Raw genomic sequence first — 27,697 nt, forward strand, 5'->3', positions numbered from 1 at the left:
GTGACTCTGAGCAAGTCACTTAAACTCTCCAGGTCTTCATTTTTTTTAATGAAACAAAGAGGTTGAATGACTTATCTCTTAGATTCCTCCCAATCTGAACATTCCATGATCCTGTGACAGTGAAACAAGCCCCAAGGCCTTCCTATCATAAAAGCAACCTTTTCATTCCACTTCAGTCTCCACAGGTTTTGATGTCCTTTCTCTCAGTCCAAATCACTCATTTGAATAACTTGAACTGAAATGAATATTTCAGCCAAAAGTAAGCTGAAAATAGCTGCCATCAGAAGCTCCTTAATGCCTCGTTATTGAACTGGCTAAATTGTAAATGTCCTCCAAGGAAGAGACTTTGAAAATTATGGTCAATATCTTCATCTCACAGATGAGGAAACCAAGGCCCTATAAGGTCCTATTATTTACCAAATGCCATACAGTGTTTTGGTGGGCAGGGTAAGTTGTAATTTTATGCTTTCTAATTCCTGATCCATCCATGAATGCATTCAAGCAAGACTTAATGAACCTTTACCAGACATTGCTAGGCACTCAGGAAACACAGAGTATTAAGACAAATTCATTGCCCTCATGGAGAGCACAGTCCAGTGGAAGTGAAGAAGGAAGGAACAGTTGCCAAACCCTAACACACATGCCAAGGCAGAGGTATTTGAGGGCTCCTTTGAGAATCCAGAGGAAGGACTACCTCACTTTGCTTAAAGAGATGTGGAAAATTTCATGTAGGAGGAGACAACTGAGCTGCATTTTGAAAAATAAGGAGTCTGTAAGGCATTTAGGGCATGGGAGGAAAAGGCAGAGAGCACAGTATATGCAAAGACATTTAAAACACACACATGGGACTTCCCTGGCGGTCCAGTGGTTAAGACCTCCCCTTCCAATGCAGGGGGTGCGGGTTTGATCCCTGGTTGGGTAGTTAAGATGCCACATGCCTCGAGGCCAAAAAACCAAAACATAAAACAGAAGCAATATTGTGACAAATTCAATAAAGACTTTAAAAATGGTCCACGTCAAAAATACATAGATAAATTAAATAAAACACACACATACACGTGTGTTTGGGAGACTGTAAGCAGTTGGATAAGCTTGCACCTAGGATGCAGGTTGGGAATGTAAGGAGACATGAAAGAAGAAAAAGGCAAGAATAAATAATGCAACAAAAAGAGCTTTGACTTTTGCCTAGGAGATGAGGAATGAACCACTAGAAGAATGTAAACAGGTAAAGGAGGAGACAAGAAAGCCCAGCTAATGACTTAGTGAAAAAAGTGATTATTAGCACAGAAATGAGAGCACTGGGAGGCTCATACATGTCTACTGCTCTTTCCACTAGTTTCTGTTGGATTTCATTCCCTCCAGCCTAAACGTGCCATTTGCCACATAAACCCTGGTCCCCTGGGGAAGGCTTTGGAGATGCTCAAGGTTCCTGGAGGGGCCAGGCCTAGGACCAGAGCCCACTGCTGCTCACAGCTGGATCAGTGAGTAAAGGCTGAGAAGAAAACCACGGCCCCAGCGAATCCAGAGACCCAAAGACTCAATCACAGGTGTCACTGAAGTAGGAGTCCACACATCTGGGTTAAGTCTCATCAGGTGGTTTACTAACTTACTTACTGTGTAACTTTGACAAGGTTATTTCACTTCTCCAAGACTCAGGGTCCTAATCTACAAGATGCAGATAACAGTAACACCTGCCTTGTATCATGGATATATTAAATGAATGATACATGTGAGGCACTCAGCACAGATCTGGCACATGGTAGGCACTCCACAATCCATGATTATGATTATTATCACTTAGCATCATGCACTCAAGCACCTTGCCTATTCCTAAAGAAGTTTGGAACATGGCAGATGTTTCTAAAAACACTCTTCCTCAATATCTCATCCCTTTTCTTCCTCTCTAGAGATCCCGCAGAGAAAACGTTACATTTAAAGGGCCTCTTCTCTGTTCCATAGTAGCATTTCTTACATTCTTAAGGAAGCATATTTATGCTAAACTCCATAAAGGATCAGAACTACTCTTGGAGTAGCTAATAAAATTTTAAAAAATTATTTTCTTCCTTCTACCACTGAGTAGACCCTCTTTTCAAAAAGAGCAAAGAATATTAGAATCAAAATATATATTACAGGTGTATATTTCATATAGGAAAAAACAGTATACCTACCGCTATTCCTCCTATCTCATGGTGGTTTTGTGAGATTAGCTGGGGTTAAGAATGTCCCTTTAGATGGGAAATTTGATGAATTTTCATCCACTCACTTCTTGCCTTCATGAATTAAAAAATAAAAATAAAGCTACATCTTCTACATTGCTGGAAATTTTCATTAATCTCAGCACCATCTAAAATGTTGACAATATTAAGAGACCAGCAATAAATACTTCTTGCATAACGAAGCCAGAGGAAGAAGGTGGAAGGGTAGGAAGGAGGAAGGGAGCAAAGGAGACCTTTAAGGAGGCTTTGCCCAAATAATTCTTCAAAACTCTGAAACTTTACTGATGACTTTTACAAACTATAGTCATGATGGAAGTGCTTCCTTTAGAACTGCAGGCTGATAGGGAGTTTGGAGACTTCTGTCGAGCATTTTAGATCAAAATGGGTTTTTGTGGGTTTGAAGTTGAGGTTAATTCCCTCACTTTGTAATACCACTAAAACGAACATCATAAACAAAGGTTTAAGAAGCAAGGGATTGATTCCTTGAATTTAACTCTGTATTTTCCAGGTAAGTGTTTGGCAAATGTTACACTTACAAAAATATAGTTGGTTGAGTAGAGCACCCAGGTAATTCGAACACCCAAATTTATTGAGCTTGTTTCAGTTAGTTTGTCCACCTGCTTTTTCAATTTTGTTTCACATTTGATTAATCAGACCTTAGACTGAAATGACCAAATGATCTGGTTGAGCCTTCTGGTAGGAAGAAAAGTACGGTGGAAAAAATGATAAATCTTCATAATAAAATGAAGATAAGCTACAATGATGTATTGTACAACATGGGGAATATAGCCAATATTTTGTAATAACTATAAATGGAGTGTAAAATTAGGGATAATTTTCATTTTCTTTTTTATGTATTCTCTCTCTGTTTCTTTCTCTCCCCCCCTTCTTGCTTTTTCTTGTGCTCTCTGTTAGCATCACCTTGATATAAAAACAGCTATTTTTTTAGCTGTTTTTATGTCGATTGATGATCAATTATTTAGATAGATGAGAGAGAAAGAGGGCTCTTCCTTGCTATAGAATTCCAATTAATAAATGTTGAAGAAAGAGAAGAATAGAAAATCACTGTTAAGCAAATACCATAGTAACAACCGCTACAGAACTGAGATTCACTGTTGTATGCTAAAAAACAGTGGGTGAAAGTTGAAGAGAAACAGGATTTGCATCATCTCAAAGCATTTCCTCCATGATATTTGTTAACAGCAAGGGAAAAGATAGTAACTGTCAAGTGAAGAAATCCAGCAGAAACCATCTTAACCAAGTGATCAAGGTCAACATTACCAATAATGAAACATTTTGACATCGTGAATCCCATGATATGATGCATTAAGAAGAACACAACATAATTTCTGTGGAATTCTTTCCAAAAATAGTTACCTCAATCCAATCATGAGAAAAGACCAGACACACCCAACTTGAGGGACATTTGGCAAAATAGCTGCCTTATACTCTTCAAAAATGGCAAAGTCGTAATGGTTAAGAAAAGAAGAAGAACTGTCATAGACTTCAGGAGGCTAAGGAGAAATAACAACAAAATACAATGTGGGATCCTGAATAGAATCCCAGAAAAAACAACAAGACATTAATGAAAAAAACCAGTGACATTTGAATAAGGACTTTAGTTTAGTTATTGGTATGATACCAGTGTTAATTGCTTGGTTCTACTCATTGCATTATTGTTAAGTAAGATTTTAACACTGGGGAGGCTAGGGCAGGGATATATGGAAACTCTCTGTACTAGTTTTGCAAATTTTCTCTACATCTGAAATCCGTTCAAAATCAAAAGTGAAAAGAAAAGGTATTGTCTTTACTCCAACAGAATTGAAAATACTTTTGAAGAAGTAAACCTCTTTCGAGGGTTAAGACCAAATTTGGCGGGGTGAGGGGGGCACTCTAACATGAAAATAATTTGGTTAAAAATTCCCACCTTTGGGTAGTTACAACTTAGGAATCTGTATCAACAATTGTGTCCCTTGTATTCAACACACTTAGGAGTTTTTATTCTTCAACTAGAATCCATCTTAATTTTCCAGCTGCAGCAGAGGCATCTTTCTTTTTCCCCACAGACGGGACCTCAAAAAGCTTTTTGTCATCTCTTAGCTGTTTACAACTCCAACTGTGAAAAGCCTCTAGTACATTTGATTTTCAGCCTCAAAGAACCCCATGGCTAAGATGGACAACTCAAGCAGTTTATTTCCCTTCTGTCTGCTGAGGTGTTGTATTTATTTTCTTTCCCACATCATGAAAAGAGCCAGGTTATTTTTTTTTTTTCTTTTTTCTACTCCTCTTTCCCATTCTCCCCTATTTAACAGTGTCTGTCAGAAAAAGAGCTATCAAGAGGCAGCTATGCAAATTAATCAGTCAGGGCCTCAGCACCCAGGAACTGTTTGTCACAACAGCAAAGGGCATGAAGCATGTATAACGAAGCCTCCAAGCAACAGACTAATTAATACCTCTCTCTTCTTTGAAGAAAATGACCCAATATTGAACTCCAGTGAAATATACAGCATTTTAATTTACTATCCGCTAAAACGATGACTACTTTATAAAATGCATTCCTATTTATTCATTCTCTGATAACAATAGTAGTCATTCAAATAGGACCCCCTGGCCAAGGTCTTAAAAGAAACACTGCTAGGACAAGTAGCTATTTAATACGTGCCATCATACTCACGCCTCTTGTTTCTACCAAAGGAGACGCCATATGGAAAGGATGGTGTCGCGGGCACACAGGAGCAGTCAGGAACTTTTACTTGTTGCTTCCTCCTTCCCGGCCTCCACTTCTCCTCATGTTGTTATTGGTAGAGCGTTTGCAAAGACTTGCTTTCCAGACAACAATTCAGAAAATAGGCAGGAGATAAATACCCTTAGAAATAACAGGGGAAATCTTCACCTGGTGGTCAAATGGAAAACTGCTGAGGAATTAATCCAGCGGCAGCATGGCAAAGCCCTAAGCCTCGCTTTGTTGCCTGTCATGGGAACATGAAAATCTTAAGATTTCTGAGCCTTTCTTCATCTGTGTACTAAGACACTGGAAGTAGATGGCCTCCGGTGAAATTTCTGGCTAAAAATGATTCTGCCAGTAGTCAAGTGTTCTTAGTGTTGCCAGATCTAACAAATAAAAATACAGGATGTCCGCAGCCCATGCAATGTTTGGGATATACCTTAAAAATCATTTGTTGTTTAGTTGGAATTCAAATTTAACTGAGTGTCCTGTATTTTGTCCAGCATCTCCCCTCCCCCTTCTGAGAAATGGATAAATAATGCTACCATTTAACTTCCAGGTTTGGATTTTGCTATAAATCCACCACTTCCTCACTGTGGGGCTTAGGCAATTTATTTAATGTCTGTATTTCCCCATCTGTAAAATGGGATAATAAAAATAATAACTTCCTTCTCGGGATGTTGTAAATCCAATAATCTGCCCAGTGCTTGGCACAGTAATGCTCGCTCTTATTATTGTAGTTACCTTATTATTATTGTTTGCGCTGAATAAAATATTGTTGGGGGAGCAAACAGGTCAATAAGTTTAGATTTCATCCGAAAGGTAGAAAATGTCTTTGCTAAGCAAGGTAGAGGGAGAAGAAGAGTCTGTGAATAAATTGAGAATCACTAAATTATGTTGTAAGATTTTCCTGTACTCCCTTAATATTAATTACTGTCAAGCTTCAGAATGAGGAACGCTTACCGAATTTTCTTGCAATGTTTTATACATTTCATTTTTCACTTCAATTCAGAATAAAAGGCAGAAGAATTGGAGTGAAACAACTGAGATAAACCCTAACAAAAATGAGGAGAAGGTGTATACGTAAATTAAGAACAGACTTACTACAAGCCCTTCAAAAAAAGAATTGACAGTGACCTCTACTAAAATATTTCTGTGTAGAGGCTGGTTGACAATCCCTTTCCAAGATTACCTATGCCTGGATAACAGCCAATATTTAAGTCTTTCTCTTAGAAGTGCCCTATCTGCCTCTTCCACCTTCATTCCCTTAAGAAGTCTCCTAAGAACGCATCAACACCAATACAAAGGCTGGAAAATAACATTTTCCTCTTGGCTGGATGCAAAAAAGCAGAAAGGTTCTCAATGAAAACTGTTTGTTTGAATCACTATCAACTCATTCTTTCTGCTGACTGGAGAGGTAAAAAATATATAAATAAAAGTGGTTCTCAGTCTCCAGTTACACCAGCAGTTTCCAAAGAACATTTCCTCTTTCCCAAGAGCCAGGATCAACATAAATGATTCATTTTCCTTATAACTAGTATTCATAGGTATTTGAGGGTGTTCCCCAGACTCAGATGAGTCCTTTTTCTTTGTCTAGCCTCAAGAGATTAATTATTCCTGTCAATTCAAGTCTGTCTTCCTGTTAACAAATCCCAGTGGGGTTCTTTCCCTACTTAATCAGATAAACTCCAGATTCAAACATTTTAAGGAAAATTTTTTTCTGCATTACATTGCCACCACCTCTAAAGAATATGTAGATCTCTGTAACATTTTCCTTTTCTCCCCCTAATTTCCTTAATAAGAGACCAGTCTGACAACTTTGTCAATTTCATAAGCACACACTGATATTTTTTGTGGAGGATTTTCTCAATGATTATAAGAGCTCTCTTCTAGTTGCCCCATTTCCATTTTCAACAGAAATTTTAAAAATGAACTTGAGACGGTCAAGTTGAGAGCCGAGTACATTAAAAAGCAGCCTTTGCACATGTATGTGTGACTTCTCAGCACAGAGGGCCACACTCAGTCAATTTGAGGATATTATCAATTACCTAAAACTAAATGGCACTTTAAAGCAATGGGAACAAAGATGTGCACATGAAAATATTTTATAAAATCTAAGTTCATCACTATAAAATTAGGGCTTTATTAGTATTATTTTGAGAAGAAATGGGAGAAAGATATAAATACCTCTGAGGTTCGAAAGTTTCCAAAGAGGAAATACGATGAAGGAAAAAATATATTGTGGAGTTAGAAGGACTCCACTCTATTACTTACTATTATTTTATAGTCTGAGCCTCCATTTCATCTATAAAAGACAAATAAACGTGCCTAACTCAGCTTGTTGTTTGATTAAGCATAATAGTGTATACAAGACCACCAAGCATAGTGTCTGACACTTAGTAGAAGTTCAACAAATGCTAATTCCCATCATGCTCTCTTCAGCATTCTCTTTTGAAATGGCAATGTAACTGAAGAGGCCACAAATTGATTTCTTTATTATTTCCTAACATTTTCTTTATTAGCCTGGCAGGAACATGAACAGGGAAAAACAAGAAGCACATGGTAGGAAGGGGTCAATAACTTGTGATGAGGAGAGATGAATCTTCTTGTCAGAATTCACCATAGAACACACGAGGAGCAAAGTTTATTCTTAGGCCTAATTAAACTTGCAAAGTTTATCTTTTCTTCTCTCTCTTAATGGAATTCTTCACCTAAGACAGAGCCTACTATAACTGTGAAAATGAATCATGAAGATAGATCTGGAAAAAGAAAAATAATCTTAGCAATGGAGGACATTCTAATGAATGCATGCATCTTCCTCAACCCTGGGTGACAAATTACAGAATCAGAAGCACAGAGGTGGGACCTTGTGTGAACACTTCTTAAAGGTTCCACAGATGATTCTGGTGCCTGACGAGGTTGGACCACTGCACTGGTGCAGAGGGGCCTGTGCCTGGAAGGTAAGGAAGCTCTTAATCAGAGAGCTGAACAAAATTAGTAAGTACTCAAACATTAGCTGAAAAGAAGTAGAACACCTATAATAGAAGAGTTCCTTCCATGTCCCCCAAAGGATTAGATAACCATGGGATCTCTTCCCTTAAAGAAAAAAATCTACATAAAAAGAGCCATGTCTATTGTATTAAGGGTTTTCTCCACCTGTCCCCATCCTCAACCCATGTACTGAAATAGCAAATAGTCAACACATGACCCAGTTTATTTCATGAAGAAGTACATTCAGTAAAGTCATCCAATGTCATCAAAACTGTGAGGGAGTGACCTGCATGCAACATACATTTAGACTTGAAATTTACTTCATTGACTCCTTAATAAGCTTCTGAAACACAGTGAAATTTAATGCGGGCAGATGGAAGGAGAAAGCTGGAAGATGAAAGAAGAAGAGGGCAGTGAGATTGTAACATTAACCCTGGGAAAAGACTTTGAAGGAGAGTGAAGGCTGTTAGCTCTAATACATAAGCTTCTGGGAATCCACAGAGCTCTAAGGGCTGGCTTGGTGTGATGTTTAATTGAGAGGAAAATGCCAGGGTAAGAGGCAAGAACAGACTACAGAAGGTGGTACCAAAGGCTGGAAGAAGGAAAACTACAATTGACCAGACCAGAGATGGAAAGTCCCCGAGCTAAAGCTCTGGCAGGGGTCTGGGAGAGAGGGAAAGATGGTGTGCTTAGAGGCAAAATTTGACAAAAGTGAATTCAAAATCATTTAAAGACTAGTTTTGATTCCTTATTTGAGAGATGACAACGTTGTCCTGGGATTGGGTGAAAGTCATAGAAACTTTGTCTTCGTTATATTCCAATGGAACCAATGGACATGGGACCCAGATTTTGGAGGAACACTTTGGAAAGGGTACACTTTCTGGTGTTGAAAGATTTCTAGCAAAACGGAAAATCCTAAAGTTCATTTGCTTACAATCATTATCAGTCCGTGTCTTTTTCCTCTAAAGAACTCTAAACTTCTTGTGGTCTTTGCATCTTTCATGGTGCCTAGTGAAATGCCTGGCTCAAATATCTTAAATTTAACTCGATCATAAATCATAATTTTATCAGAAGCCATCTGGTCTGAGTTCTTAAGTCATATAAAACTAGGTTGAAATCAGCTTCATCACGTAGCTGAATGACATTGAATAAATTAAATATTCTCTACACTCAGCTTCCTCATCCTTAAGATCCAATTGTTGAGAAGATTAAAAGAGATAATGTGTATAAAGTACTTACCACAGTGACTAGCAAATTACGAGCATTTAACAAATGGTAGTGCTCATTATTTTTATTATTGAGCTCTTTATTTTTTCTTCTCACACACACAATCCATGGTATCTGAAGCTCCACAAACACCAGTCAGTCAGAAACCCAAGTAAATCAATGAATAAGAAAAGAACACCAATCAATCTTCCAATTTTTCTATTCTGACAAGATCCTGGCAACTGGTAGTGAGGGGGGAACAAAATCGGCTGCAAAGATGCATCATCTTTGTTATCAAAACAGAGTCAGATGATGTCACAGTTAGCAGAAGTCTTCACAAATGAAGACAATTCTACTAATAATACAATGCTATGCTATTCTGCCTTCTTCAAAGACTCAAGCAAAAAAATAAGTAAATGGAAAATACTCCCCCTAAAAATAATTGAGGTATCTTGGCTTTTGAAGAAATGTAGAAAACAGAAAACATAGCTTTAGTTATCAAAAAAGAGACAATATTTTATTAGAACAAGAATGAAAATTAATAAACTAATTAATAACATTATTCTGGCCCAAAGACAACACTGTTCTTAGAATGTTTGCTTACAGTTGAAAAGGAAATTATTTTTAGTTTGTGAAGTTATACATTCAGAGAAGATGACTATCAGGGGAGAAGTCGAGGCAATCATCTTAATATATTTTGGGCAGATTCAAGGAAATATTGGAGCCTTAGACTGAGACCTAGATTTGGCTGTGTTCTAAACCTAGAAAAATTATTTGTGCATGATATTTCTCAGATAAATATTTTTAAAAAGGAATTGAATTGAATTGAAATACAGGAATGGCACTGGACTATGTCACTTCCAAGCAAATAAATGTTAAAACCCAAACTATTCTTACTTTGAAAACGGTGCCATTTAATTTTGTTTTTTTCCTGCTACTCACACTTTCTGTATGCATTGAGGGATATTCCAGATCCACCCCACCCCACAAAACTGGTTTAGCAATACTTAAAATTCAGCAAACAGCATTCCTACCTCCCGGAGATACCTCCTTCATCATTATGGATGACTGACATATAAAAAATGTGATGCCTAGAATTGGAGTCAGTTCTTCTCTTGCAAATATTCACACATCAAACAATTCTCTTTCCTCATTTTCATAAAGACAGTTCTGACCATATTATCATAGCTAAAGGACAAAGTATATCGCTCTCAAAGTTCAATTGATCTTAGTTATCTAAGTCTAACTCCAAATGAAGATAACAGAAATCCTTTCTCTATGTAAAAGGGTAAAGCTTAGGGGAAAAAAGTGAAAGATTTTCTGGTTCGTTCCAAATAGGCTTTGGAGAAAGAATCACTAAGTGTGAAACGCCTCACCTACTGCGTTTCATTGAACAAAGCATTTTGTAAAACAAGCAAAGGCAAAATTTTGAGAGACATTTAAAGGGCTTGTCTTTTGGAAGTTAATTCCCTTTGCTTAACTTATCATTGATTCCCATTCTCTTTTCCCCTCTTATACCGTCACCACATATAAGAGAATATAACAAGATTCTAATTTGTCTAGAACTTAGCTTGAATTGTTCACAATGCAGATACTCATGGGGGCTGTGAAGTGCAGGATGTGTGCATTCATTCAGATCCTACCAACACCATGGCATCCCTACTGTGTGCTGGGCTCTGGTTAAGCAGGCTGGTGCTGGCTCTGCCCCTGCCCCTGAACACCACACAGTGGGTGCTTTCTGACACGTCTCAGACTCTGCAAACCCCGAGATAGATGCTTTGGAATATTCTGATCACAAACTATCTATCAGGAACTATATCATTAATAGAGTCCAGGAGCCTGAAGGAAAGCACTGTCCCCCGGCTTGTACTTCCTTGTACACGTCCTTTTTGCTTGGACATCTGCTAGTCAAGCACAGCTGAGCTCTGCTTCCCCATCAGGGGAGGATCACCCAGCTCTGCTATAGCTCCTCACTCATCTGTTCTTGTTGTAAAGATTCCTCCATATCCACTGTAGAGGAATTTAACTCCCCAATGGCCCCAACTATAAATAGGGAAGCTTTCTTGCTGATACCATGTACCCCCTCTCTCCCTTCCCCAGTCCTTCTCCTCTGTACCCCCTCTCTCCCCCTTCCAAACTCTGTGGGCTAGAAGTAGTCATAAAACAGCTCACGTATAAAATACTAGTTTCCATCATAATTTTTGATTACACAAAAACTATCTGTCCTGCTCAGAACGCTTTACAACCATATAATAAGAAGAATAACAATATTTATAAAGACTTACCATATGCTTGGTAATGGATGTTACATTTCCTCCCCTAAATGGCCCTGCAAGGCAGGTATCAGGGTCAGGCAAATTGAGGCTTGTGTAGGTTAAGTGACTTGGCCAAGGTCAAACAGCAAGTGATGAGAGACAATATGCAAACAGGTCTGCTCAGATGCCAAAGCCCAGCTTTCAAAATGCCCTCATGCTGCTTCATAAGGTCAAGGTGTGAGAAGCAAAGCAAAAATAAGATTACAGTGTCAGGTATTTGTTGAATACAAATTTGTTTCCTTTCAAGCTTATCGGAAACCAAAACAAAAAGAAGTATTTCATTTTATTCCAGCGAAAGACAAACACTGTAGTATAAGTGAAAGTAGCCTAAACTTTTGATTTGTACTACTGTGAGTAGAACTTACAGTAGTTTATGTTTAAATGAATGCTGGTAATGGAATAGAATATAATGTACCTTAATTGATTTATGGACACTGTGTCTCTTAATAACTCACAGTTAGCAATTTCTAATTTTAACCAATCCCCTTCAATAAGAGCTTGCTCAAAACACTTAACGTCGTTTTCTTTGAATACCTGTGGTTACAGCAAATGTTGCCCACCACGATAACCCAATCAGCTAAGCCTACAGTAAGTGTTTTACTCCTACCGTCCACATATTTGCTGTGCCCAGTGGTTTGCCCTACACGTCAAATTGTTCCTGTGTACACTTCCCACAAACTGAGCTTCATGCTCAGTATTCAACGTGGTTATGTTGTCTAATGATTTCAATCCTATAGTCATTTCTCCATTCATGAAAACCTTAGACATCTTTGACGTTGGCTTCTCTTTCAATATATCACTTTCCAACCATTGTAAACATACGTAAATAAACACATATGTCTATACGAATAACTTATTCATCTCTTCTGAATGCAAACCAAATAACTCACTCAGGGTTTGGTTTTGGTTTTGGTTTTTGTGTTAAGACCAGATAGACTGCAGTTTAAGAATATTTTTTCTTGGCCTATAGTACAATGGCAATGACAAAAATAACACTCTGTATTCTCAATTCCCCCTTATTCTAACCAGTTTCAAAGGACTATTTCATTTTCAAGAGTGCTATTTCATTGTTACATACTTGATACCATTGATTGAGTCACCAGTTATTTCCATTTATAACATGAGCATTACTGCTTTCTTAGCACAGTTATTTCTACAACTCATGCAATTAATGAATATTAATTGAATCTGAATTATTTTAAATATAGATCGTTATGAAGAGGAACTATTTGTACCAAATATGGTCCAAAACATGAACACTACCAATTAGTTTGCCAGAAGGCACTTATTAAGCATTTATTTTGCTAATTAAGCATCTCTGTCCCTTCCATGTAGAGACATCATCTAGATCAGTGCTGCTCAACAGAAATACAATGCAAGTCACATATGTAATTTTAAATTTTCTAGTAGCCACATTTAAAAAGGCAAAAAGAAACAAGTGAGATTAATTTCTATTATAACATTACTTAAAGTGTTAATATAAAGTAAATGAATTTTATTTAACCCAGCATATCTGAAATACTATCAGTTCAATATGTAATCATATAAAAACTATTGAGATATGTTTTACATTATTTTGTATTAAGTCTTCAAAATCTGGTGTATACATTTACACTTACACTCAGTTCAGACTAGCACATTTCAAGTGCTTGGTGCCGCACATGGCCAGTGGCTACTGCACTGGACAGCATGGGTCCAGATCAGTGGTCTTCAGCCTCACTGCTCACCTGGGGAGGGTCTATAAATTTTGATTCTTAGGCCACTCCCCAAACCAATTAACTCAGAATCTCTGGGAGTAAGACCCAAACATCAATATTTTTTAAAGCTCCCAGGCAGTTGCAATGAGCAGCCAAAGTTGACAAGCACTTGTCAAAAACAGTATGGAGGAGGTTGAACATGAACTTTGTCATTTTGTTCATTTAAATGTCAGGGGGTGCGATGCTGAGTGACATCAAAAAGCTTATAACTTGTGTGAGAGACACACACACACATTACAACAAATATTCCCAATGCTGTGATAACCACGCAAATAAAAATGTAAAACAAAATATACAACAGGATAGTAAAGAGAGAATGAGCAATAATGCCTGATGAAAGGCTCTTCCTCGTGTGTTGGCTGGTAGAGATTGGTAAATGTCATCACATTAGGAGTGGAGGGTATTTTTGGAATAGGGCGATAAAGAAGTTTCCGAAAGGCATTTTAGTTGGTGCCATAAAAGCCTCTTTCATCAGAACCTAACTAATTCAGATTTTATAATTTCTGAGAGATGTTGGGGCAGAATTACTTTTGCCCTACATCTGGGGAGAAAAAAAAAAAAAAAAAGGTTTGTTAAGAAAAAGAAGATTTTAACAGATTATTTAAAATTCTCAATACATTATCTAAACAATTTTTTAAAACTGACATGTTCACAAGTGAAGCTCTCTGAATCTAAATTAGTTTACTGTGCTGTATTAAAACATCAAAGTTATTCAATTCTATTTTTAAAGAAAAGCATAGTATTTCAGATTTATTCCAATTGTGTAAGTCTTTTTGTGATATGAATACAAATGTTCTTGAATCTGTCCTTCCACTGTCGAATATGCTTCTTAGTAGGATAAATTTTTGAGGAGGTTTTCTACCGTATATTCTACTGTGGTTGCAAAATAAAAATATGCCTCCTGCACCCTACTTTAAGTTTTCTTTTCTTTTTCTGACTAATATATCCTTATTTCTTTATTTGCTCAAAAATGAGCTCAGAATGTTTCTCCTTCCTGAAGCCCTCCCTGACTATCCCCGCATGACCCCTCCCTCTGTGTCATCTGATATGCTGTGGACAAGCTTCTCATTACACTTATGTATATCAACAAATAAGCACAAAACTGAGTGATTTTTTTCTTGAAAGACTGTGAGCTGCTTGAGGGCATTTCATGTCTTTCAGTTTCCTATCTCCAGCCACCAGCATTATGTGTGGCACTTAGTGCTCAAAAATATTGCTCAAGTTAGATTAAAACAGAGAAAATGGCACCTCGTGGAACCAAAGCAAGTGCCAAAATACTCATCATCTTTAGCCTCAACTTTTATACACATTACTATATATAAAATAGATAACTAATAAGGACTTACTGTATAGCAGGGAACTCTACTCAAAACTCTGTAATGATCTATATGGGAAAAGAATCTAAAAAAGTGTGGCTATATGTATATGTATAACTGATTCACTTTGCTGAACAGCAGAAACTAACACACCATTTTAAATCAACTATACTCCAATAAAAATTTATAAGTAAATAAATAAATAAAATTAAAAAAAAGAATAATAGAAAAGATTTATGCACCAAGTAAGGAAATACAGAGATTTCTTAAAGTCGTTTGTGATTATGTCACCTTAAAAGGAAAAGGAACCAACAGAAGGCGTCAGCTTGTGCCCTGAAAATTTTCCTACAAATAATATTATTACCTCCCCTTGAAAGAGAGAAACATATATCACGATTTCTACACTGAGGGTTTAGGGAGTGGACGTGTTTTGTTCTAATAGCGAAATAATTGGAGATACTATTGTACTGGTCAGCATGACCCAGCCAGAATAGTTTTGATGTAGTAAACTTGTCTTCCTAAGTAAAACAAAGCTAATTGGACAAATAGAAATAATATTGCACTGCCCAAGGCTCTCCCTAGACCTTCAGAAAAAAAATAAGTCAATGAGAAATAGAATCACCTCTGAGAACAACAAACAAGTGTAACTCTGGTCTGCTCTGAAGGACAAGAGTCATGGGGCAGGGACAAGGCTGGGGACAGGGGGAAACACCCATTGTTCAGACTGGGGCTGTTGGGTTTGCACTGTAATGTTTTAATGTCACTCCTAGGGCCCAACCCTACCACCCCAATCTCCCCAGGGCAGAAAAAACTTACAGAGCCCTGCTCCATAAGACTCCCTCACACTACATCTGCTGTTGGACTCACTTTATCCTGAGACACAGAAAGCCTGGACCATCTTACGTTGGGACCATGGGTGAGATGAGTTTCTGGTAGTTATAGGCATTGCTTCATTTATTCACATATATCTATTTCACATATATGTGAAAAAATAACCCACATAATTCTGCAAATTCAGTGGATAACAGTGACCTGTGCCAGAATAAGAATTCCACAAGCTAAGGTTATCTGTGAACCTCTTAAATCCACCCTCCTTGGGAAAAAAACATATAGCAATTTCAGATGCATTACACGGGCCTTGCTTCTTCATTTTCATCTTTCTTTAGACTATCCTCTCCCTTTTGCCCCCAAATACAAATATGTCCCTAAAAATGCCTGAAAGCATCATAAAGTGTTCAATTACATAAAACAGAGAGCAGCCTTCACATTTTGAAACTTACAATATTTCATATATTATATATTTCTTTAATTCAATTTGTCAAATCTTAAATAGGTCCAAAATTCATATATTGTCCTAAAAAGCTTTGAGATAATAGTCTTCTCTTCAAAGAGAACAGTACTATTAATATACAACTGGTTAAGTTTAAACTAATAAATCATAATCAAGCAAAAGTAGGTCTTGAGGAATCTGCCTTAAGCCTCCATGACTTTAAATTTCCATATTCAGCACTTATATTAAATCCCATTTCATGTGTGTGAAAATATAAACATTCATGCATAATTAAATGTACACCTATAAATGCACAGGATACATATGCAGAAGTAAATGTGTTTTACGACTTCAGCTTATGAAATGTCTTATAGATACATATTGGTCATGGAGAAACTACCACTTTAATATCCATTAGATGTAATATATGAGTTTACCACCGTGCCATCATCATAGTATAATGCCATGGTCTAAGATTTATCTATTAGGCAACTCAGAAATGTGTAAATGCTCCAGAAATGAAAAGAAAATTGTGAAGCCATTAAATCATGGTCAATAAAGCATGTCTGTGTCAGTCACAGTCTAATCAATCCTCTAACTCCATCAGGTTTTAGCTACAATGACTTCCAAACACATTTACCACTTTTGGGTCTTCCTTTGCATTCTTGTTATAAGAGTGACAAATTGCTTAGATTGGCTGACTGCTATTGCAAGGCCAAGCAAACAGATACCAAAAAGGGGGTATTTCAGGATTTGGAACAAGACCCCGGACACTTTTGCCTTATTTATAAGGCACTAATCTGTGCTAATAAGTGTGTACAAGCCTATGCAGGCAGAGACAGGGCCTGCAGGTCACTGCAGCCAAACACCAGGTCTTCTCGGCTGAAGACCACTCATGCTTCTAAAAGCTCCACTGCCAAGTTCCAAATGCTATGCTTTCCTCTTTTCCAATTATCACTATCTTCATTCCCATACATGCCTATTAGAAAAAAACAATAAGACATCTACTTAGTTCAGTCATCTGGCAAATTCCATGGATAATACAGTACTGTGGGTCAAATAATGCATTCAAAAACCAATCAATTTAGTGGGAAAAGAACAATCAAATTGCTTATTTTGCATCATGCAGAGCAAAAACATTACAATTTGAATGTTGTGCTTTTCAAATAGTTGTACTGATGTTGGGTAGACATAATCATATTCACCAGGCATCTCTGCACTTTGTCTCTTTGGTATATTATTTTTTAAACTGCCTTTTTTCCTTGGAATCAAATTTATTTATCCTTTTGGAATGCTTAATACCTTCATGTCAATCAATTTTTTTCACTAAAGCAAGCAAGTTCTTTGTTTTGCAGCTAAATTTTTTAGTCAGCTTTTGTTCAGAAACTGTTTATTTCTGACTGCATTACAAATGCTAGATTTAACCAATCTGTCAACCCAGGATAATACAAAGAGGGATCTTGTCAGTTCATCCTTTCCTCTCAGGAACAAAGATACTGTATTCTGTAGTTTTGAAGAAAGGAAATAATAGGATTAGACTAAGATTTGAGAACAAGAGGAGGTCAGACCCAAGAAAGGTATGTGGTCCTTCTAGAGCTTTCCCATCTAATATGGGGAATTGTAATCCATTCATGTTAAACGCTTTGACTATGCTCATTATGCAAAAAGCATTAGAGCCTAGTATATTTTGTTACCATAGTTCTGCTTACTGGGAACTATAATTAAAGCACATTTGAGCAAATGCAATTTTATTTGTTATTAAGCAACTAAAAGCTTAGTCAACCTTGCAAATATGGCATTATTTTAGGATTAAAATATGAGCCAGCCAGCTAGCTAATAAACTTTATTAGGTCCTGTCTTTATTAGCAATGGCTCCTATTCTTATTGTAGGAGACTCCTATGCTATAGAACAGTGTTTCTCAAACTTTAGGCTGCCTCAGAATAACCTGCAGGGCTTGTTAAAACACATTTCTGAGCCCTGCTTTCGGAGTTTCTTTACATCTGGGGTAGGGCCCTAAAATTTGCATTTCTAATGTGTCCCTAGGGGATGTTGATGCTGCTGGCCTGCAGACCACACTTTAGGAACCACTGCTACATAATGTCATGGTTAGAGCTTTGGAGTCAGCCCACCTGGGCTCGTATCCTGCTCTTCCACTCTTTATGTCCTTGCGCAGGTGACTTCATCTCTAAGCCTCAGTTTCTTAATCCATTTAGTGGGGTCAATAATATACTTATCCAATAGGTTTGTTGTGGGAATAAAATGAGATGAAAATATGGACTGTGCTTAGCCCAGTGCCTGGCAGGGGAAAAATCAATGCATGGTAGTGATCAGTTTATTATTATTGTTAATTGGAGAAACAGGCCAAAGCTGGTACAGTGTATTTATAGCCAGCAGTGTGCATCGGACTCACCTGGAGAGCTTTTGTAAAATTAATGCAATACCTGCCCCCTCAAAGATTCTGATATAGTCCATATTTCATTAACTACTAAGATGCCATTGATTTTAAGATGCACCGTTATTTTAGGTACCACTAAGAAAGAAAATTCTGCAATTACACCATGACTAAACTAATGAAAAGTGAGAGCAACCAGATTTCAGAAATGAACAAACGTGAAAAAATGTGCATCTTGGAATTGATAAAATACAGTAGGTACAGATGTGAATTTGGGCTTGCTTCACAGATTATTGTGATGTGCAATTCTGGTTAAAAAACACTAACCTAGTCAGTGTGGCAGCTGCAAGGGGGACTCAAAGTTCAGATGCCTTGAAACTGAGAGCCCACAGGTTGGAAGCCCCATCCTTAGAACTATAACACAGACTAATATCATAATCCACCACACAATTCCCTAGGCTGCTAATGAAACAAAAATATTTCCTCTTGGTTTGATAGCATGCACCCTCTAAACTTCTCCCATTGGATAGCATTTCCCCACATAATGAGAACAAATAAGTCCATTGATAGAGCCAATCAGATCAGGAAGTTGTCAGGCCAAGAGAGTTTTTCCTTCATAAACATGAATTCCAATCCTGAGATTTGAGGAGTACTTGGGGAGAATTTTAAGGGAGAAAACATGATTTATATTTGGGGGAGAAGGGAGGGTGGTGGAAGTCACATTACTGGGACTTGCCGTAGTAAATTTTTGTTTTCCATCTTGATTTTTAAACTGTAGTCTGTAAAGTGTTGCCAAAAAAACCTGATTTTGTATAATTGTTTTATCAATAGGTAATTTCAATTTCCCTTCACTCTAGGAATTTTATGTGAAGGCAGGAGTAGCACATAACTTCCCTCAAGTTTAATACTAATGCTCTCACCCACAGGAAGTGCATCTGTCTGTAATGCAACATAGAACAGGGCAATATCTTCTGACATTTTTATTTGGGAGCTCAAGGTTTCTAATAACTTCAATAAACGGTCTCTGGTAGTCTCTGTGCACATGAGTTAATTATAACGAGAAAATAAAATATTCATTTTAGCTTCTGAAATTTCTAAGAATGTAAATCTTCAATGAAATGTTGAAATAAAATCATAGCTGCATTTGCAATTTTCCAGCAATGAAAATTTCATTTGAACTCTTTCCTATCTTGTCACTACCCAGTTGCTCCTTTAATGGATGGAATTGATAACAAATACTCAATGCAGATGGACAAACAAACATAAGATGTAAGTCAGAGAGTATCAAGAACATTTTTTGAAGGTCTAAATAGTGACAAACTATAGCAATGATAATTAAAATTTTAAAATACATTAGTATAGACGATTTTCTCATTTTCTCACTGTATTAGGAACACACGCACACACACACACAAACACAAACACAAACTACCAATGAAATCTATACTTGTGAAAAAATTGTTTTGTACCTTGGAAACCTCTTTTGGTCCTGGCTCATATTAAATTCCTTTCTATTGTTATATATTAAAGGTTTACAAAAATGATGTTTTTAAAACTGTGATGTTGAAAATTTTTCATGTTTCTAATTACAGAATAGGAAATGCAAGATATCATGAAACTCTACAAAAATGTCTACATAATTTAAATGACTGCACATGTAGAATATAATTTAATATAAAACACAGTCACCTGAATAAGGACATCTTAGACACAGTCACACTGGTCATAGAGAATATCTGTCAACTTAAGTGAGGAGGAAGTAGCAATATCTTTATAGAAAATTCATTCCTGTTTTACTATAAATATAGAGGATAGTATTTGTTCAATTGGTTCTATCTTTCATGGTTTGGTTGCACAATGAATGCAACCCCACCCCTATTTTCCAAAGAAAAAGACAAAGCCTGGTCTTGTAATTCTTCAGTCCCATCTACCACTGTAATATCCAACTCACTCATTTGCATACACCTTTCCACCAGGGTTTATCTTTATTAAAGAATTCTTTGTGTACTTCATCTATTTTGACCAAAACATGCATAAACTTCCTAAAGTTTCATGATATCAGTGTATATGATGATTTTAAGTATTTTCAGTTCTTTGGAAGACATAAGAAAAATCTTAAGAAATAAGCATTAGCAGAGTTTTGAAGATTCTGATTTGTTTTAACAAAAACATCAATTAGTTCAAGTCCTTTGCTGATTAGAAAGTAGTGGATCTCACTTGACAGTCAAAGCATTTTGATCTTATGTTTTGCACTCCAATAAAATGCCTTCCCATTTCTAATAATTATCTGAATGTTCAACTTTTTCCAATATCCTTCTCTCAGTCTTGTATGTCTGTTAGGGAATCAAAAGGTTTTGCTTGCCTAAGAAGAAATGTGCTAAAGAGAGGATGACACAACAATTTCAGGAGGAAAGAATAACAGACAAATGCCCTTTCCGTCTTTGGTATAAGTCTTGGGATTATAGAAATGTAGAGACCAAGCACACATCACCTTCAGAGAGACCTTTAGAAGATCTTTCAACTTATCCTTGTGGACAAAATGGAGTAAGGAGAAGCTGAGTGCATGAATATTAGGGCAGATTAGTAACAGCTTCAACAGCTATACCCAGAGGGTGCTAATTAATAGAGTACCATCCATCTGGTTCTAGGTTTCCAACCTCATAGAAGGATTCTTTCCTGGGTTCCATTTGCTTCAGCATTTTACATTCTCGTCAATGTCCTGGATGAGACTATAGAGAGGACATCATAACATTTGTAGACCAGCCAGTGACCATGTTGGATGACTGAATCAGGATCAAGAAGGAAGCTGACATGTTAGAAACAAGGGCTAAATCCAATAAGATGAAAAGTAATAGACATAAATATAAAATGAGGTGATTAAGTCCAAAAGGACAATTGTTTTGTACAGACTGGACAGTAGCAATGGCTTAGAAACAATCCATGCAGCTAAGGCTTAGAGATTTTAGTCTATAGAAAGGTTAATATGAATCAACAATAAACAGAACGTTTGTTGAATGAACGAATAAGTGTAGTATAGAATAATAGGAGGGATGAAGAAAGAAGGGAAGAGGAGGGAAGGAGAAAGGAGAGGAGGAAAGGAGGGATAAGAGAGAATCTATATGAAAAGAGAAAAAACTCCATTTGTCTCTGTGCAGCCCAGACCATCCTAGAGGTACTGAAGTATAAGTATGGATGGACAAACTGGGTACACTCAGGAGTGATCCAAGATGGTGTCAAATCAGCACCATTCAAGGAATTCTTGAAGGAATCAGGCATCTTTAGCCTTGGAGACCTTATAATCATGTTCAAATATCCTAAGGACTTTCATGGGAAAAAGAATTGGAGGTGTTGTTGTTTGGACCCAATAGTTACAAATAAGATAATGAATGGAAGGCACAAAGCAGCAGAATTAGATTCTGTACTAATATCTCAGTGTCAAAGTTCTCCAAGGATGGAGTTACTGGCCACTCTTTCCAGGATGTACTGGAGCCCTGACTGGAAGATCCTTGGCAGAGCTTTTGCAAAATTAACAAGCATCGGATAGGTGACAGGACTAGATAATCTCTGCAAGTCCCTCCCAACCCCAATATTCCAATATTCAAACATTTTCTTGTGGTGCAAATTAAGTTCTTGCAAAAGATTTTCTCTAATAAAAACAATGAAAACAAATGGTTAGCCTGGGGACAGGAACCAAGCCTTCAGGAAATCCTCAGAGAACCGCGTGTTTGCTCTCTAGAGAACTAATCTCCTTCCCCAGGAATGTATTAATATCTCTTTGTCCTCTTCTATACCGGCTGACTCTGGGAATTTGCACACAGCAGGCTTTATCTTGCTAAATATAATAGTCCATCCAGCATTCTTTCTTTGTGCGAAATCCCTATTCACTTTCATAAATTACATGAATGGATGTGAAGTGTACTTTCCTTTATTCAATAGAGACTATTCCCAAAAGCAGCCTGAAACATGCCAAACATCTGCTCCTACACACAGTTCAATACATGATATTGATATGTATTATTACTGGGTGAATTCTGAATACAAGGCCAATTTAACACACTCCTGAACAACTCCCTCTTCCTCCCATGGCCCAGTCACAGAAAGCTCAAGGAAATCAGAATAATTCTAATATTTGCCCAAGCAAGCTACAACTAAGCAGGTAAATCTGCTAAAACAAAAACCACAATAGACCATTCCAAAATCTAATATAAATTAGATAAGTATAAGTATGACAAATGTTTCTCTAATTTAATAAATATTTTTACATATATAAGTACTTTTTACTCTCTGCTATACTTTAATATTCAAAGATGTTGCTTTTCCATATTGTGAGTTCCTGAGCGTTTAAGCGCTTTTTATGAGTTTATCATATAGGCCTAGTCCATGTTTTAATGATTGAATGCAATTATTGTTGATCGTGTTACAAAGAAAGTGACCAAAATCCCTAAATCTTGAATTCATTCTAGCCATCTACAGTGATCTCTCCCACGGACAGTGAATTTCCTCACAGACATGTTCATAAAGACACTCAGAGTAAACACAACTTTATTACCACTGAGGGCTTTGGCCCCAAATACCTCTCTGGTCTCCTTTCCTGGTGAAGTGACCTGGGACCTCATGTGAGTTTGGCACTCTTTCTGTCCCTTGGGCTAGAGATTAATTTTTAAAAACAGCCCTAGAAGCGGATCCTTGATTCCTTCACAAGTCCCAGTCTGATTCTAGTTCCTGACAAAGTCACTGCTCTCACACAGATTACATCTGCCCAGAGGAGGCAGGTTCTCCTAATGAGTGAAGTCTTTCTATACACCTGTGTTGTCCAATACAGCCACTAGCCACATAGGGCTATTTAAATTTAATTTTAAGTAAATTAAAATTAAAGTTAAGGGGCTTCCCTGGTGGCGCAGTGGTTGAGAGTCTGCCTGCCAATGCAGGGGACACGGGTTCGAGCCCTGGTCTGGGAAGATCCCACGTGCCGCGGAGCAACTGGGCCCGTGAGCCACAACTACTGAGCCTGCGCCTCTGGAGCCTGTGCTCCGCAACAAGAGAGGCCGCGATGGTGAGAGGCCCACGCACCCCGATGAAGAGTAGCCCCCGCTTGCCGCAACTAGAGAAAGCCCTCGCACAGGAACGAAGACCCAACACAGCCATAAGTAAATAAATAAATAAATAAACACCCCCCAAAAAAAAGTTAAAAAAAAAAAACTAGCGCAGCACATATTTAAAAAAAAAAAAATTAAAGTTAAAATTTAGTTCCTTGGTGTACTAGCCACATTTCAAGTGCTGCATAGCCACATGTGGCCAGCGACTAGTGTATGAAGCATCTTCGTCATGCTCCGTTGGACAGCGCTGCTCTAGGATGCCATTTTGTTCTTGACTTTGGCCAACTTTTTTCTTAGAGTTGGGCAGACTCATCTCCTGCTAAAGATCAGAGTGTGAAACTGTTTACTCATTTCTTCATTCAACACATACTTATCAATTTCTTTTCTAGCTGCTGGATATATCACCATGAACAAAACAGATATGTACCTGCTCTCATGGAGCTGTCATTCTAGTGGAAAAACCAACAATAACAGGTAAACAGCTAATGCAAAAGATTATTTAAGTTACAATTTTTTTCGTTCTTTTTTTTTTTGGCCATGCCCCGTGCAGCACGTTGGATCTTATTACGGTTCCCCAATCAGGGATCGAACCCACAACCCCTGCAGTGGAAGCACGGAGTCTTAACCACTGGACCGCCAGTGAACTCCCTAAGTTTTGAATTTTAATGCTAGTGTATCTCCCTTTCAGCCTCATGGCAATAAGGTATTTTTGTTTCATTCAGGTGGGCCCATCCCTACAGTCGCCAGCCTGCTTTCCCTTGAGTCTTCAGATGGCAAACACTGATGGTTTTAGGATTTCCTTGAATCTACTGTTTTTTTATTCAGTCTTCTTTTTTCTTTGGAATTTCTACCGACAGCTTTTTTTTTTTTTTTTCATCTTAACACTTCTAATTTCCAAGCTTTATTTAACTTTGTCCCTTCTTGAGGAAAAAGAGCTTGTTGTGTTCCTATCATGAATCACGATTTTTTTCATAAAGAAAGATACCATTACAAAAATACCTGAAACTAATTATTTTAAATTATCAAAATAACCATTTTCCACAGTACTGTTTACTATTTTACTATTTTTTCTGCCTTTTTCTCATTTAACTGTCTACCCACAGTTAATTCTGTATGCTTTATTCCATCATCAAGGATTCTCCAGGCTTTATAGTTTCAGTGATCACATTTTTAGGTGTGGCTAGTCTTAACTATTTCTATTCCCAAATAGTACAGCAAACTACTAGACATTCCCTCCTGGAAGACCTCCACCCCCAGCTTCTTCACCTTGTCATTACATCTTCAGACTGTCTCTTGAACTAAAATCTTTATTCTATTCCCAGTGGGCTATATCTAGGATGTCACTACTCATACCTGGATTACTAAAACAACCTCCCCAAAAGGTTTAATGTCTCAATTTCTCTTCCTTGCAATTGATCATGTACACTAAATCATGGTTAATCTTAAAACAGTCTGTCCCTGCCCCTCTCTGTCTTCTCTGCCCTGGGAGCAGCTCTTGCCACTTCCCCACCCCCAGAAAACATATGCTTGCCCCAACTTCATCTCCATCCCCTCACTGGTCAGGATCACCTCTCAGCAGCAGAGCCAACCACTCTCTGAGGTGGTGCTGACAGATGAGAGCCTCAGCAGTGTGGCAGCCCCATGCCCCCTGACCTTACTTATCCCTAGCAGCAGCTTCCAAAATGGCACCATTTCAAGGAACATTGACACAGCAGCCAAGTTCATTGAGGTTGGAGCTGCCATGGTCAGAGGGGCTGGCTCTGGGGCTAGGCTTAGGACTGTGTTTGGGAGCCTCATCATTGATTATGCCAGGAATCCTTCTCTGAAGCAACAGCTCTGCTCTTAATGCCATTCTGGGCTTTGCCCCCTTGGAGACCATGGGGGTCTTTTGCCTGATGATGGCCTTTCTCATCCTCTTTGCCATGTGAAAGAGCCATCTCCATCTCCCAGCGTTCTTTCTTCCACATCCCATCTGCTCTGTATGTTCCTTTCCTTGTATCTTCCCAAACAGGCCAGGAAAAGTGGTTGACTCAAGGTTTGACAGAGGGAAGACAAATAAATACTGTTTGAATAAGAAAAATTATAGCTTGTCATTACCCTACCTATGAACCCACCTTGGCTCCCTAATATCTATAGAATCAAATTTCTTTTTCATGAATTTATTGCTTTGAAAAGATAATGCTAAAACTGAATAATTCTATTATTAAAGTGACCTTTTCATTTACACATATTATAAATAACCTATTTGGTCTCTGAAAATGATTTTGGATTTTTCAGGCTGCTGTACCACTGGCTCCTATGACTTATTATGTACCTGCATATGTCTCCTCATTTTATCTAGTTAAAACTTTTCTAATTATCTTCCTCCCAAGTTTCCACCAAACTCTTCTTCCACAGAGCATGCATGCATGCACGCACACACACACACACACGCACACGAGGGAAGGAAGAAAAAAAGCTTTTAGAGATAATTTACTGAGTTCACTGACATAAATGGGAGTTTTAAGAAGCACAAGCAAACTATTTCAGCCAATTGTATATACCTTTCCCATTTCCTTTACACCCATTTGAAGCCTACACTATGTCTTTTTCCATAGGATCCAAAGCTCAGTAGCTTGAATTAATTACAGACTGACATACTACAGGCAACTTTTGGTTCAACATCTACAAACTAAAATCAGCCCAGCCTTTGAACACAGGATCTAGTAGTGATTAATAATTTCACCACTGACCAGGAGGATAACAAATAAAAAGAGCAAACTCATTACTTTATTGTGATTTCAAACTAAATGTTTATCTTCTATGTATTTTACACGTCCAAAGAACAAGACTGCAATTTGAGTTTATTAGTAATTGAAGCAGAACTAATGAAAGATTCTTTATTAGAATGTTCTAGTTACCTTTTCAAAAATATCTATTTCCTTTTTCATGAAGATTAGATGTATAAAAGAAAATTCAAGTCTCTTTTATTATTATCATAACTTGCTCTAGCAATCAAGGGAAAGGAAATTTATCTTTCTGTCATATTTTATTGCAGTTAAATTAATTCTTATAGTTGTATTATGTCTTTAATACAGGTTAACTGATGCTTCAAGTAACTAAAGTCCAACATTTTTTCCTTTTTTCATAATTAGTTTCTATTATCATAAATGTACTAGACTCTGAGAAACTCAGTAGACTTTTTTTTAATATTTTTTTTGATGCGAACCACTTTTAAAGTCTTTATTGAATTCATTACAATCTTGCTTCTGTTTTCTGTTTTTTGGGTTTGTTTTTTTTTTGGCTGTGAGGCATGTGGGATCTTAGCTCCCCGACCAGGGATCGAACCCACACCCCCTGCATTGGAAGGCGAAGTCTTAACCACGGGACCACCAGGGAAGTCCATCTGCAGACTTTTATATTTGTTACTTTTATATTTTTCAAGATCCCTTGAAAAATATTCAAAATTATTAGTATACATACATGTAATACAATATACATTAATATGCATAAGCAAGTTCACTAGATGAGATCGTAGCCAATCAATGTTTAACCCACTTCTCAATACCATTTTATAGGAGCTTCAGGCTACCAGAGTTAATTTCATTGACTTGGAAGAGTACAGAAGACATACGTTATATCGCAGGTCACAGGCAAATAATTGTGCTTAAACCCTTCTGTATCTCTATGGCAATTTTACTTAACAAACACATATAGTACTTGCTATGTTCGAAGCCTTTTATGTATGTTAATCCCTTTAATCCTCCTAACAACCTTATGAGTTAGGTAGTATCATGATCCCCATTTTACAGACAGAGAAATTGCAGCATAAACAGGTTAAGGCTCTTGGCCAAGTCCACAGAGCTAATAAATGGTAAATTCAGAATGCAAACCTAGAAATCTGGCTCCAGAGTCTGAGCTATTCAGCACTCTGCTAGGCTGCCTCTCCATCTTCAAAATTATTTCCGTATTTGGAATCTAATTTCTATATTAAGAATATTAAAGGGCTTCCCTGGTGGCGCAGTGGTTGAGAATCTGCCTGCCAATGCAGGGGACGCGAGTTCGAGCCCTGGTCTGGGAAGATCCCACATGCCGTGGAGCAACTGGGCCCGTGAGCCACAACTACTGAGCCTGCGCGTCTGGAGCTTGTGCTCCACAACAAGAGAGGCCGCGATAGTGAGAGGCCCGCGCACCGCGATGAAGAGTGGCCCCCGCTCGCCACAACTAGAGAAAGCCCTTGCGCAGAAACGAAGACCCAACACAGCCAAAAATAAATAAATAAATAAATAAATAATAAAAATAAAGGAATCCTTTTTGAAAAAAAAAAAAGAATATTAAAGCTTTTAATTTTGTGAAAAAAATATAACATTTTCGCTTTCATATCTGAAATCATTTTGTAGCTGCCCCCACACAGGCACCCAAGGTCTCCCTGC

General features: G+C 37.6%; 1 protein-coding gene and 1 pseudogene across 2 annotated transcripts in view; one reads left to right on the forward strand and one right to left on the reverse strand.

Annotated features, from left to right (window-relative positions):
- GRM8 (glutamate metabotropic receptor 8) overlaps positions 1-27,697 on the reverse strand; it is a 794,802-nt gene that overhangs the window by 499,478 nt on the left and 267,627 nt on the right. The gene's annotated exons all lie outside the window — the stretch shown is intronic.
- LOC309665718 (ATP synthase F(0) complex subunit C2, mitochondrial pseudogene) lies at positions 15,831-27,263 on the forward strand (annotated as a pseudogene). Its single transcript has one exon. The product of its transcript is annotated as an ATP synthase F(0) complex subunit C2, mitochondrial pseudogene (transcript).

This window comes from Balaenoptera physalus, assembly GCF_965194825.1.
Source record: "Balaenoptera physalus genome assembly, chromosome: 8".
Taxonomy (NCBI): domain Eukaryota; kingdom Metazoa; phylum Chordata; class Mammalia; order Artiodactyla; family Balaenopteridae; genus Balaenoptera; species Balaenoptera physalus.